Raw genomic sequence first — 12,671 nt, 5'->3', positions numbered from 1 at the left:
TACCAGAAAAATTCCGTAAATTTGTCCTAGATGAATTACATGAGGGGCATCCAGGAGTGGTGCGCACCAAAGAGCTTGCAAGAAGCTATGTGTGGTGGCCAAATATCGATCAGGACATAGAGAGATGTGTCGGCTCTTGTCACGCATGCGCAGAGACACGCAGTTTGCCAGTGAAAGCGCCGCTCCATCCATGGTCCTGGCCGACGCGTCCTTGGCAACGCCTACACATGGACTTTGCAGGTCCAGTAAAAGGCATATCCTACTTAGTAGTAGTCGACCTTTTCTGCAGATTTGGATTTCCAGAAACACTCGTGTCCGACAACGGAAGCCAGTTCATTTCTGCAGAGTTCCAAGCCTACCTCAAGCACAGGGGCATTCGGCACGTAAGAACCGCACCGTATCACCCAAGTAGCAACGGACTGGCTGAACGTTTTGTTCAGACTTTGAAGTCAGCGCTCCGCAAGACCAGTCCGAGGAGCGCCAGTGAGGAGTTAGCCGACTTCCTTCTGACGTATCGTAATACGCCTCATGCTACGACAGGGGAGGCCCCTTCCACTTTGCTCCTGGGGAGACGCCTGCGGACCAGACTAGACCTCATACGACCAGCGGTCGAGAACAGAGTGCGCCAGCGCCAGTTCGACCAGACAAGGCGTCACCCGTGTCGTGACAACGTCATCGCTGTTGTTGATGCCGTTCGTGTGCGCAGTTTCCGATCGGGACCAAAGTGGCTGTGTGCAACAGTTCTTGCCCGTACGGGACCAGTGTCATATCGGTTAAGTGTAGTGACTCCGCGTGGTGTGTTCCAGTGGGTGCGTCACCAAAATCACATCCGCAACGATAACACCGGCATCGCCACGGAGTTCGTACTACCCTTCAGTGAAAGGCAGCAAGAAGTTCCCGCACAGGTCCCGGCCTGCGACTAATCACATGACGTCGACAGCTCGCCCACCGCACAAAGTGAACCGGCGGACACTTCAAACGCTCCTAGCGAACGTCGCTACCCGCAGAGACAGCGTCGCCCACCTGATCGCTTTGTGCCGTGAACTTTTTGTACAATGCTTGGGGATCCAAATAAGTGTGGGGGGGATGTCGCATATCTGTACACGTGTGCTTGTGCGATACTCTGTCACGCGGCCCATATCGCAACACCCTCGCCCACGATGTGAATAAAAGCGCTTGGCGCGCGGTGGGGCGGGGCACTTTTCCTTCGGCACTCTTGGTTATCGCTATGTTGCTGGCATGCGAATAAAGCATGTTTGAATACTGTCGGCGTCTTCATACCCGGAAGCCCTGGAACACGACACAAGCACATTATCGAGTGTAAAAAGACTGATGTTGCGTCAGTGGCGAAAAAAAAAATGAAACGTGGAAAGAAATAGCCGAGCGCTACAACGCCAACCACGGTATTACCAGGTGCGACCACCTGCAGCTCAAGAAATGCTGGAATAACCTCAAGCAGAAATGGAAAGAGGAAGATACAAGAGAAAAGCGAGAGCGCCACAAAACTGGTCAGAACAACATTTTTTTTTGCATGACTGGTTTACTTGAGCTATTATTCCTGTGACTTTCCACATGTTTTGTATTCGAGAGATGAGTGAGCGTAAATACAGTGATGACCGATAGGTTTTGCTGTGCATGGCAAAAAAAAAAAACGCTCAAATCACACTTTCTACGAAGCAGTATCTTAAAGATGGCATGTATACATGCGTTATCTGTGCAAACAGTTTTAGAGCAGCCTATTGCGCTAAATAAAGCGGTAGACAACTGAGGTACTTGAGTGTTCTATAGAAGCAAGGCATACGAGCGTGGTCAGGTTTGTTCTGCGTAATACTTTGCTATTTTTTTGTTTGAGGTGAGCCAGGTAAACTAACTTACACTGAACTTAAAAAAACAGGAATAGTGGAACAGTGCCATTTTTTTCGTAGAAGAAGTTTGTAAAAACTAGCTTCATTCTTTGATGAAACTGCTTTATTGCTCATTATAGAGGAGGACCGGCACCTTCCGCCATGGCCCCCATCTACCAGTTGGTGGGGTCAATTGCTGGTCACATGGCGACAAGGGTGGAGAACGCCTTAGATTCCGATGGCACTAAATACATGTCCCCCGTCGCAAGTCTGCCTGCCGTAAGGCTACTGCAGCCAATGATCGATGGCCGAAGTGAAGCGGACATTGATTGCCAAGGTAAGGCGTTTTGCATCCAAAACGCACTGAGAATATCCAAGGAGTTTCACAATGTGTATTTCCCAGAAATGTCTCCTCTTTGCATGCAGGTGTATACAGGTGCTTGCATCATACGATACTCCGTTAGGTATGTTATGTCATCTTTTGTTTATTGCAGATGAACAGTGGGATGCTGGCATCCTTGCAGATTCGTTCCAGCCACCAACAGGCACAGGTGCCAATGACGATGCTGGACCGCCTTCCGTAGCGCAGCCAGAGGCTGAAGAAAACACCACTGCGGCAAGCTGCACAAACGGCCCCCAAGTCGCCACAGGTTCTGCAAGCTCTACTTCTGCGGCAACTGTCGCTGCTGAACCATGCAGGAATCCAAGGGGTCGGATGGCCGTCTTGGAGAAGACGCTAGCCGCTGAAAATGAAGTTTGTGCGGAGCTACTTCGAGAAGAGCACAGAATTCGCGTCCGCACACTGCAGGAGGACCACGACGACGAGATCCTGGAACGGGCAAACAAGAGAAAATTTGAAAATGAAATGCGAGAGCTGTAGCTGTTAAAACAAAAGCGCTAAAAGGAACAAGGACACAGAAAAGGGGGGACAACACATGCGCAGACTCACAACTGAAATTTTATTGAGTGAAGGGTGACATATACACACTGAAGATTAAAAAAGAAGGATGAGCTCATTCGGCAAAAACTGGTCACCTGAACGCGTCAATCATCATGTCAAAACCTAGAATCTAGATATTGCACTTCACAGTCAGCAAGCTGCACCGACGGATCGCTTACACACGCCCTTGTTTTTCTAATCGCATAAGCTTCGTAGAGCTCCCGTGTATTGCGGTCCTTGTGACGGTACAGGACTTTGGTCCTATCCAGAACGGGGTGGCACGCCCTCTTCGTCTCCTGTTCACATTCCCTGCAGTGCTTAGCTACGTGGGAGTAAACATCAGAAGAATAATTCTTTGAATGTTCTCTTAACCGGATATTAATGCACCGGCCCGTTTGCCCGATATAGACATGACCACAGGTGAAAGGGAATTCATATACTACTGCACAAGCACAGGGAACGTACTTATTCCTGTGGTCAACGTGACAAACAAATGGACTAATGCTAGGTGTTTTGTCAATTTTACTCATTACACGCGCACATAAACGGGCCATTTTTTGGGGGGCGGAAAACACAACTTGTACACCATAACGTTCCGCAACGTTCTTGAGATTGTGTGAAACTTTATGCTGGTAAGGTATCACAGCATATCTTTTGCGCTCGCGGTCGTTAACACGCTCCGAGGCAGTATCGCTGCTCTTAATCCTCCTGATTATTTTTCCACAGGCCCCCGTTATCACATAGTTCGGATACCCAGCAGTAGACAATCTAGAATCCTGGTGTTCTACACTGTCTTTTACCACGTGACAACAAGACTTTCGAAGAGCAGAGCCAATGCTAGACAGAACGATTCCGTTTTTTTACAGTCTTTGAGTGTGCCGAAGAAAAACTTAAGGGCAGTTTTAATGACCGGGGTCGAAAAAGCCAGCATGTATGGTTCTCCTTAAAAAGCAAGCGGATATCTAGAAACTGCAGTTCATGCCCACTGGGCAGTTCTATAGTGAAGTTGAGGCCCATCCCCGAATCCATGAAAATCTTTTTAACATCGTCAACACGGTCTCCCAGAGCATCATGAATAAAAACCAGATAATCGTCAACATAGCGGAAGGCGCGAACAGCAATCCTTCCCAGGCTGGCATTGATGGCCCGGTCCACTTTTGACAGGAAGATGTCGCTTAGCACGGGCGCAACCTTGGAGCCGATGCAAACCCCCGACTTCTGAATGAATTGCTGCCCGCGCCAGGAGACGTACGTAGACGAGAGATACATAGATAACACTTCTAAAAATGATTCTACAGAGATACCGCACTGCATAATAAAATTCTGCTCATCATTAATCCCAGTAATACACTCTTTTACCGCTACCATTAGTTCTCGTTGTGGAATAGCATAAAACAAATCCTCAACGTCAATGCTAAATGCTTTGCAACCTCCTGGGTTACTATCCTGCAGGTACTGCACCACTGCCTCAGAATTGTGTACTAGGTACGGATCATCCAGCTTGAGAGTCGAGAGGTGTTCCTGAAGAAACCCCCCAACTTCATACTGCCAGGTTCCCCGTTCTGAAACAATTGAGCGGAAGGGCAGGGCAGGCTTATGCGTTTTCACGGAGAAAAAGAGTTCAAGTGCCGAACCCCTAGCACTCTTTGCTTTAGTACGCAAACCACTGAGGTTCAGGTTCCCTAGAAGTGCTAGGGCTCTGGTTGCCTTGCTGCACTTGTCCGGGGCGGCAACAAAGTTTTTTTGCAGCGCAGCACGAGCCTTGTCCACATACGAATCCTCTGGTATCACCACGAACGAGCCCTCCTTGTCGGACTCCAAAAGGCACAAGTGTGACGAAGTCAAGTAGTCCACCACAGGTTTGAGGCCCTTCGAGTTGCGTGGCCTAATTGGAGCGGAACTGAAGACTTGAACGCATTCCTGTGTACAACGCAGGCGGACGTCCTCCGGCACTCTGTGGGAAATACGCCTAGCTTGAGCGAGCCTTTCAACAGGAAAGAGCACTGGCTCCTGGCAAAATTTAGGGCCTTGCTGAAGCACATTAGTCACCTGCTCCGGCAGTGTAACAGTCGCCTCAGTCACGACCTTCTGCCGCGTGAAAACTGTCTTTTTCTTCTTCCTGGGAAGCTGGGGAAAGGCAGAACGCCACAAAAATTCGGTTGTCCGTGCCGCTGTAAGCTTCCAGTCCTTGTACTGTCTACATTGCAGACGTGGGTCCCCTTCATGTTTCGCACAGGCTACAAGAAGGCAGTCTTGAAAAAAACGTGCCTGCCTCCACCATTCGGACCGGATAATGCGGTTCACTCGCCGCACGTGCCCCACTGACGGCTGTAGAAAGCCAAGGAAGTGCTGCACATCCGTAGCAATGGTCCCTTGCTTGATATGCCAGGCTGCAACCCTGGCCCTGAAGACGCACAGTGCCACAATAGAAGCCAGACGAGCAGGATCCGAGAAGGTACCCGGTGGAAAAACAGAGCCCGTTGTAAAAGAAACATATTGCAACAGAGCAGCAAGTTGGGCTAGTTGGTTCTATTGTGGCACTGTGCGTCTTCAGGGCCAGGGTTGCAGCCTGGCATATCAAGCAAGGGACCATTGCTACGGATGTGCAGCACTTCCTTGGCTTTCTACAGCCGTCAGTGGGGCACGTGCGGCGAGTGAACCGCATTATCCGGTCCGAATGGTGGAGGCAGGCACGTTTTTTTCAAGACTGCCTTCTTGTAGCCTTTGCGAAACATGAAGGGGACCCACGTCTGCAATGTAGACAGTACAAGGACTGGAAGCTTACAGCGGCACGGACAACCGAATTTTTGTGGCGTTCTGCCTTTCCCCAGCTTCCCAGGAAGAAGAAAAAGACAGTTTTCACGCGGCAGAAGGTCGTGACTGAGGCGACTGTTACACTGCCGGAGCAGGTGACTAATGTGCTTCAGCAAGGCCCTAAATTTTGCCAGGAGCCAGTGCTCTTTCCTGTGGAAAGGCTCGCTCAAGCTAGGCGTATTTCCCACAGAGTGCCGGAGGACGTCCGCCTGCGTTGTACACAGGAATGCGTTCAAGTCTTCAGTTCCGCTCCAGTTAGGCCACGCAACTCGAAGGGCCTCAAACCTGTGGTGGACTACTTGACTTCGTCACACTTGTGCCTTTTGGAGTCCGACAAAGAGGGCTCCTTCGTGGTGATACCAGAGGTTTCGTATGTGGACAAGGCTCGTGCTGCGCTGCAAAAAAACTTTGTTGCCGCCCCGGACAAGTGCAGCAAGGTAAAAACCAGAGCCCTAGCACTTCTAGGGAACCTGAACCTCAGTGGTTTGCGTACTAAAGCAAAGAGTGCTAGGGGTTCGGCACTTGAACTCTTTTTCTCCGTGAAAACGCATAAGCCTGCCCTGCCCTTCCGCTCACTTGTTTCAGAACGGGGAACCTGGCAGTATGAAGTTGGGGGGTTTCTTCAGGAACACCTCTCGACTCTCAAGCTGGATGATCCGTACCTAGTACACAATTCTGAGGCAGTGGTGCAGTACCTGCAGGATAGTAACCCAGGAGGTTGCAAAGCATTTAGCATTGACGTTGAGGATTTGTTTTATGCCATTCCACAACGAGAACTAATGGTAGCGGTAAAAGAGTGTATTACTGGGATTAATGATGAGCAGAATTTTATTATGCAGTGCGGTATCTCTGTAGAATCATTTTTAGAAGTGTTATCTATGTATCTCTCGTCTACGTACGTCTCCTGGCGCGGGCAGCAATTCATTCAGAAGTCGGGGGTTTGCATCGGCTCCAAGGTTGCGCCCGTGCTAAGCGACATCTTCCTGTCAAAAGTGGACCGGGCCATCAATGCCAGCCTGGGAAGGATTGCTGTTCGCGCCTTCCGCTATGTTGACGATTATCTGGTTTTTATTCATGATGCTCTGGGAGACCGTGTTGACGATGTTAAAAAGATTTTCATGGATTCGGGGATGGGCCTCAACTTCACTATAGAACTGCCCAGTGGGCATGAACTGCAGTTTCTAGATATCCGCTTGCTTTTTAAGGAGAACCATACATGCTGGCTTTTTCGACCCCGGTCATTAAAACTGCCCTTAAGTTTTTCTTCGGCACACTCAAAGACTGTAAAAAAACGGAATCGTTCTGTCTAGCATTGGCTCTGCTCTTCGAAAGTCTTGTTGTCACGTGGTAAAAGACAGTGTAGAACACCAGGATTCTAGATTGTCTACTGCTGGGTATCCGAACTATGTGATAACGGGGGCCTGTGGAAAAATAATCAGGAGGATTAAGAGCAGCGATACTGCCTCGGAGCGTGTTAACGACCGCGAGCGCAAAAGATATGCTGTGATACCTTACCAGCATAAAGTTTCACACAATCTCAAGAACGTTGCGGAACGTTATGGTGTACAAGTTGTGTTTTCCGCCCCCCAAAAAATGGCCCGTTTATGTGCGCGTGTAATGAGTAAAATTGACAAAACACCTAGCATTAGTCCATTTGTTTGTCACGTTGACCACAGGAATAAGTACGTTCCCTGTGCTTGTGCAGTAGTATATGAATTCCCTTTCACCTGTGGTCATGTCTATATCGGGCAAACGGGCCGGTGCATTAATATCCGGTTAAGAGAACATTCAAAGAATTATTCTTCTGATGTTTACTCCCACGTAGCTAAGCACTGCAGGGAATGTGAACAGGAGACGAAGAGGGCGTGCCACCCCGTTCTGGATAGGACCAAAGTCCTGTACCGTCACAAGGACCGCAATACACGGGAGCTCTACGAAGCTTATGCGATTAGAAAAACAAGGGCGTGTGTAAGCGATCCGTCGGTGCAGCTTGCTGACTGTGAAGTGCAATATCTAGATTCTAGGTTTTGATATGATGATTGACGCGTTCACGTGACCAGTTTTTGCCGAATGAGCTCATCCTTCTTTTTTAATCTTCAGTGTATATATGTCACCCTTCACTCAATAAAATTTCAGTTGTGAGTCTGCGCATGTGTTGTCCCCCCTTTTCTGTGTCCTTGTTCCTTTTAGCGCAGTATACCTTTGAAGAATGAACATCAACCAACTAGCCCAACTTGCTGCTCTGTTAAAACAAAAGAATGAGCTCGAAAAACAAAAGCTACAGATTGAAGTGCTACAAAGTGAACAAGAGCTGAAAAAAGAACAGCTCCGCAGGCTGCAGTAGAGCACTGCACGGGCCGGATTTTACGGCCCGGGCCCGGCCCGGGCCCGCTTTATGAAGCCCGAGCGCAGCCCAGACCCGTGGTTCCAAGCGCGGGCCCAGCCAGGGCCCGGGCGTACATAACCGAACCCAGCCCGAGCCCGGCCCCGGCCCGTGGTTCCAAGCCCGGGCCCGGCCCGGGCCCGGGCGTACTTGACCGTACCCAGCCCGAGTCCGGCCCGGGCCCGTCGTTCCAAGCCCGGGCCCGGCCCGGGCGTTCATTACTAAACTAATCCAGGGCGCGCTTGTTCATGACCAGACCCGACCAGGGCCCGCTAGAGGATATTAGTTGTTCATGATGATTATTATTGATACCGTGCGCTTTGTAGCGGGCGATCGGACGGAAAATCCGGTGTGTACATGCATCGAAATGTTGCTTTGCCTGCGGTGGTAGCTCAGCGGTTAATCTGTTTCGCTGTTAAGTCCTAGGACGCGGGTGCGATTCCCACGGCCACGGCGGCCGCAAATTGATGGGGGCGAAATGCCGTCTATATACTTATCTTTAGGTGCACGTTAGAGAACTGAAGGTGGTCGAAATTAATCCGGTGGCACTACATCGTGCCTCGTAATCATATCGTGGTTTTGGCACGTAATACCAAGGAATATAAATGAAATGTACCGTATGTGTCAAACTAGAATAAAAGACCGAAATATTTATTCCTCCCATGGAAACAACCGTGATCTGGCCCATTCTTAGTGCTGTTAATATATATATATATATATATATATATACGTGATCTGGCGTGTTTATAAGGAAACCCACCACGATGTACTTGTTACTTTGACAAAGTCTGGTCCAGCAGCCGAAACGTTAGTGAAAATATACAGTGCCAATCTATATCTATACTGGTGAAAAAAAATAGCACTTCAACTGTTTTTCTATTTTTATTGCTAAGCTTTACTAAGAGCCAGCTCTTTGCACATGTCACTTCAGCCTGGCACAGTATACCTTAGACCATGCAATGCATAACGTTCGCGTGTGCTCGAAGGCCCGACTTACCGAGTCCGGCCCGGCCCGCAGCCTCAAGCCCGGGCCCGGCCCGGGCCCGGCTCAGGCCCGCGGCTTGAAGCCCGGGCCCGGCCCGGGCCTGCCGGAAAACGCTTCGGACGGCCCGGCCCGGCCCGCGGGCCGGGCCCGGCCTTTCGGGCCTGCCCGGGCCCGTGCAGTGCTCTAGGCTGCAGTGTAGTGCACCCCCTCTTCTTTAAATAATGGATTGATTCCTTTTAGAAGATGATGAAACCATGTGAGCCTATTTGCATGCATGTGGTATGCTAAGGTACATGGCTTTGTGCTGCAATACTAAAAAGAGGTTTCAGCATGCCTGCCAAGCAATATATTTGACAATTGATAAACAGAGTGATCAAGCAGCACAGTTTGTAACCGTCAAACGGTGCCAGACGCAAAGCCCCCATAGCATGATCGCTGCTAATATTTTCTCAGACACATTCCCTAGGTCCATTCTGGAAAAATTTTATTGAAGCGAATGCACTAGCAAGTGCAGCTTTGTAAAGCCAAAACTGGTTTTTTTACTGCACAACCTCCCAAGCTGAGAGAAAAATTGAGCAGTTTCGGGTACCTTCTAACAAAAAAAAGATGTCTGTAGCACATCGGGCTGCAGTTTGCAGTCATGCACACATTTGTCCGAATGTCGAGATATCCGCAGTTTTTACCTAAGTGAAGCTCTTTCGGATAAGCAGGTTCCGTGCTTGCATTCCTGAATAGCTGTCGTTGAGGCGATCAACAGGTGGAAGGTGCACTGTTCGGCTTGCCGCTGTAATGTTGGAGGAAGGTTGTAGGACTCTTTGAGCTGGAGGCTCCGGTTCCTTCAACAAACAGGCCAAATTGTGCAGTGCACAAGTTGTAATAACGAGCACAATGTTTTTCACCTTGTGCTGCATCCCCATGTCCATGGAGGGAAAACGCCTCTTCCACACTCCAAAAGCCCTTTCAACGACGTTGCGAGTCTTTATTTGAGCTTTCTTGTACCTGTGCAGATGAAAAATATACATTGCTCCACAAGTAACTGGATTCAATGCCACACAACAAAAACGTGCCCCAATTTTGTCACGCAACACCACTGGCATGTGAGCTAACCTTCCTTTGGGTGAGTCTGCGGGGTCAGGTTCTGAGGACGGTGTGAGTAAAAATGGCTGGCATGCGTATCCTGCTTCACCCAACGACACTCCTGGCACCCCGTTTTCTTCGTTGAGTAGCCGCAAGCGGGAGTTGTCAAAAATTCTGCTATCATGCGCAGATCCTGGCCAGCCGGCAACAACGTCAAAGAACTGGAGTTGTGGTCCAGCCACAGCCTGCAGCGAAACAGCAACATACCAATAACCATAAATAAATCAATGTGCAGCGCCTTTGACTTCACGGGTTCGAGATAAAATACCCGTGCAGTAGAAATGAATGTTGCAGCACCGAGTCACGGTCGATAAGAGGGTATTTTGATTGCAAAATACAGACAGCATTGTTCCTTCGAAAACCTTCACGAAACCTGCCTTCCAAAGCAAGCAACAAGAAAAGTTTATTAGAACGCTATAGTAGTGTACTTTATAAGAAACAAAATTCTAGAGCAACCACTAGGTCTATACCAAACGACTGACCTCGAGTGCAGCAAAACACTCCACGAAGGCGCAAGCGCCGCGCCCCTCGGGTAACTGCTACATTACCCTTTCGCCTTATTTATTCCACTAGCGCATGACAACAGTGGCTAAACACAAGAATGCTAATGACTGCATGGAAAGAAGTGTACGGCCAGCGAGTTGCTCAAAAGAGTACGAGCGAACTATACTGTTCAGGGAGTCAAATTTGATTGCCTACCTGCACATTGAAGGAGAAATAGCCTTTGCGGTTACGGAACACTTCGGCGTCGTCCCCACCGTGGCTATTAATGCGCACGTGTGTGCAGTCGACACATTCTGTAACGCCAGGGAATTCGGCCACTTCTTAAAAGTCCTGCATAACTTTAGGAAATCCCGCCGGCTGCGGGAAGCGCACCAGCATCGAGTACAAGTGCTTTGCGATGAATAGGGTCACTTTTCCGACTGCGCGGCACACTGTCGACTGCGGAATGCGGACGAGATCCCAGGTGACTGTCTGAAATGTGCCAGCGCCGTAATACCTGAGCGCCATCAGTAGCTGCAACATGGGAGGCACAGGCTGTCCTCGGTTGCCCCCACTTACTTGGAGCGGCAACATAGCCAGAAGCTGCCGCACGGCGTTCTTGGTGAACCTGTAGCGAGCGTGGAATTGTTCCGCGTCGTACAACTCCATCGGATTTCCTCGGTCACCTAAGGCGGGTCGCGGAATCTTCGGCAGGCAATGTACCTAAGAAAATGCTACGTCCATAGCGTGGCAAGCAAACTCAAAAGCGGACAACCTCCGCGCGACGTCCATTCGAGATGCGGCCATGTTGGAATAACGCATCAAGACTGTTTCAAGCTAGCCCCGTAGCAGACTTGAAACTCGTCCTGACTTCGACCGAGCCAAGTCGCCCGCGAGTCGTCCGCAAGTTCGAGAACGATTTATGGCGAGCGGCAAAGCTGTCTTGAGTCAAGTACCAGTCAAGTACGAAACAAGTAACATCTCTGCATTCGGGGTAATTAGTGTTGGATAGTCGGGCAGTTTGTGACATCGAATGCGCCTTAATGAGCTCATATATAGTGTTATGAAGTCCGAACTTGTTGAGGAGTTCAGTCAGGGTTGCCAATGGTGGCTACTTTTCGCCAAATTGGCGAATTTGAGAGGCCCGTGGCGACCTAAAATTATGAATGGCGACATGGCGAATTTTGGCGATTTTCGGCTTAGGTCTCCACCGAGTTTTGAATCCCAAGCTCAGTGTCTTCCCAACGAATGAGCGGCAACATTCTCAGTACTTTTCTTGGTTTTAGACCCACGAGTAGAATGTGCACATAACGCGTCATTCGGTATGCCCGTCCTGTAACTCGTGTGTACCTTCTCAATTCATCTAGAGAGATAATAAAACGCTTATTTGATGTTCTGTGAAAATAAGATCAGTGAGTGGGATCCTTAGTTCGGGATGCCATCCAGATGCAGGAGGTACTGGAACGTCCCCCAGCGACATTAGGGAGATTTAGCTTGAACGTATACTTCTTTACGTTACCGTGTTACCGGATACCGGATGGAGTCTGCGCATGCGCGAACCATTACGGAACGTAAACTTTTGCGGAACGTAAACTACTCGCCGGGTAGGCTTTACGTTCACGGCCATATCTTGCGAATCCACCTTCGTTCGTGGCTACTCGCGATATCCGCTTCGCGGAGACTCCAGCCGCCGAGTCAAAATAAGCCGAAATGCGAGCGCCACTCATCCGTGGCGCCACTTACGATCACCTTATTTCATCCGGATTACCGAGGCTAGAGCGACCTAGAATACCGAATCCGCAAACGTGAGAGACCTAAAGACGCTCACAGGCTGGATAGGTGGCGCCATCTAGCGGGGCCAAGGTGTACCAGGCAAGCACAAAATTGTTATTGCAGAAACATTGGGCGTTCTACTTCCAATGTAAATGCCTTGCAGCGGCATAATTACGGATGAGTTGCCTTTTTAATCGTTTTGCCCCCTCAAGAACACTAAGCGAAAACAAACGTGTTCATGATTGTGGTTGCACGAAGCGTCACAAGATGTCGACACCATCGTCCGGTAACCCGGTATTGCTACACGCCTAA

General features: G+C 49.6%; 1 pseudogene; it reads right to left on the bottom strand.

Moving 5' to 3' along the window:
* Positions 1-2,318: 2,318 nt before the first annotated feature.
* On the bottom strand, positions 2,319-11,393 carry LOC119402445 (putative nuclease HARBI1; annotated as a pseudogene).
* Positions 11,394-12,671: the final 1,278 nt, after the last annotated feature.

The sequence above is a fragment of the Rhipicephalus sanguineus genome, chromosome 8 (genome assembly GCF_013339695.2).
Source record: "Rhipicephalus sanguineus isolate Rsan-2018 chromosome 8, BIME_Rsan_1.4, whole genome shotgun sequence".
NCBI lineage: Eukaryota > Metazoa > Arthropoda > Arachnida > Ixodida > Ixodidae > Rhipicephalus > Rhipicephalus sanguineus.
This window is presented reverse-complemented; position numbering and strand designations above follow the sequence as displayed.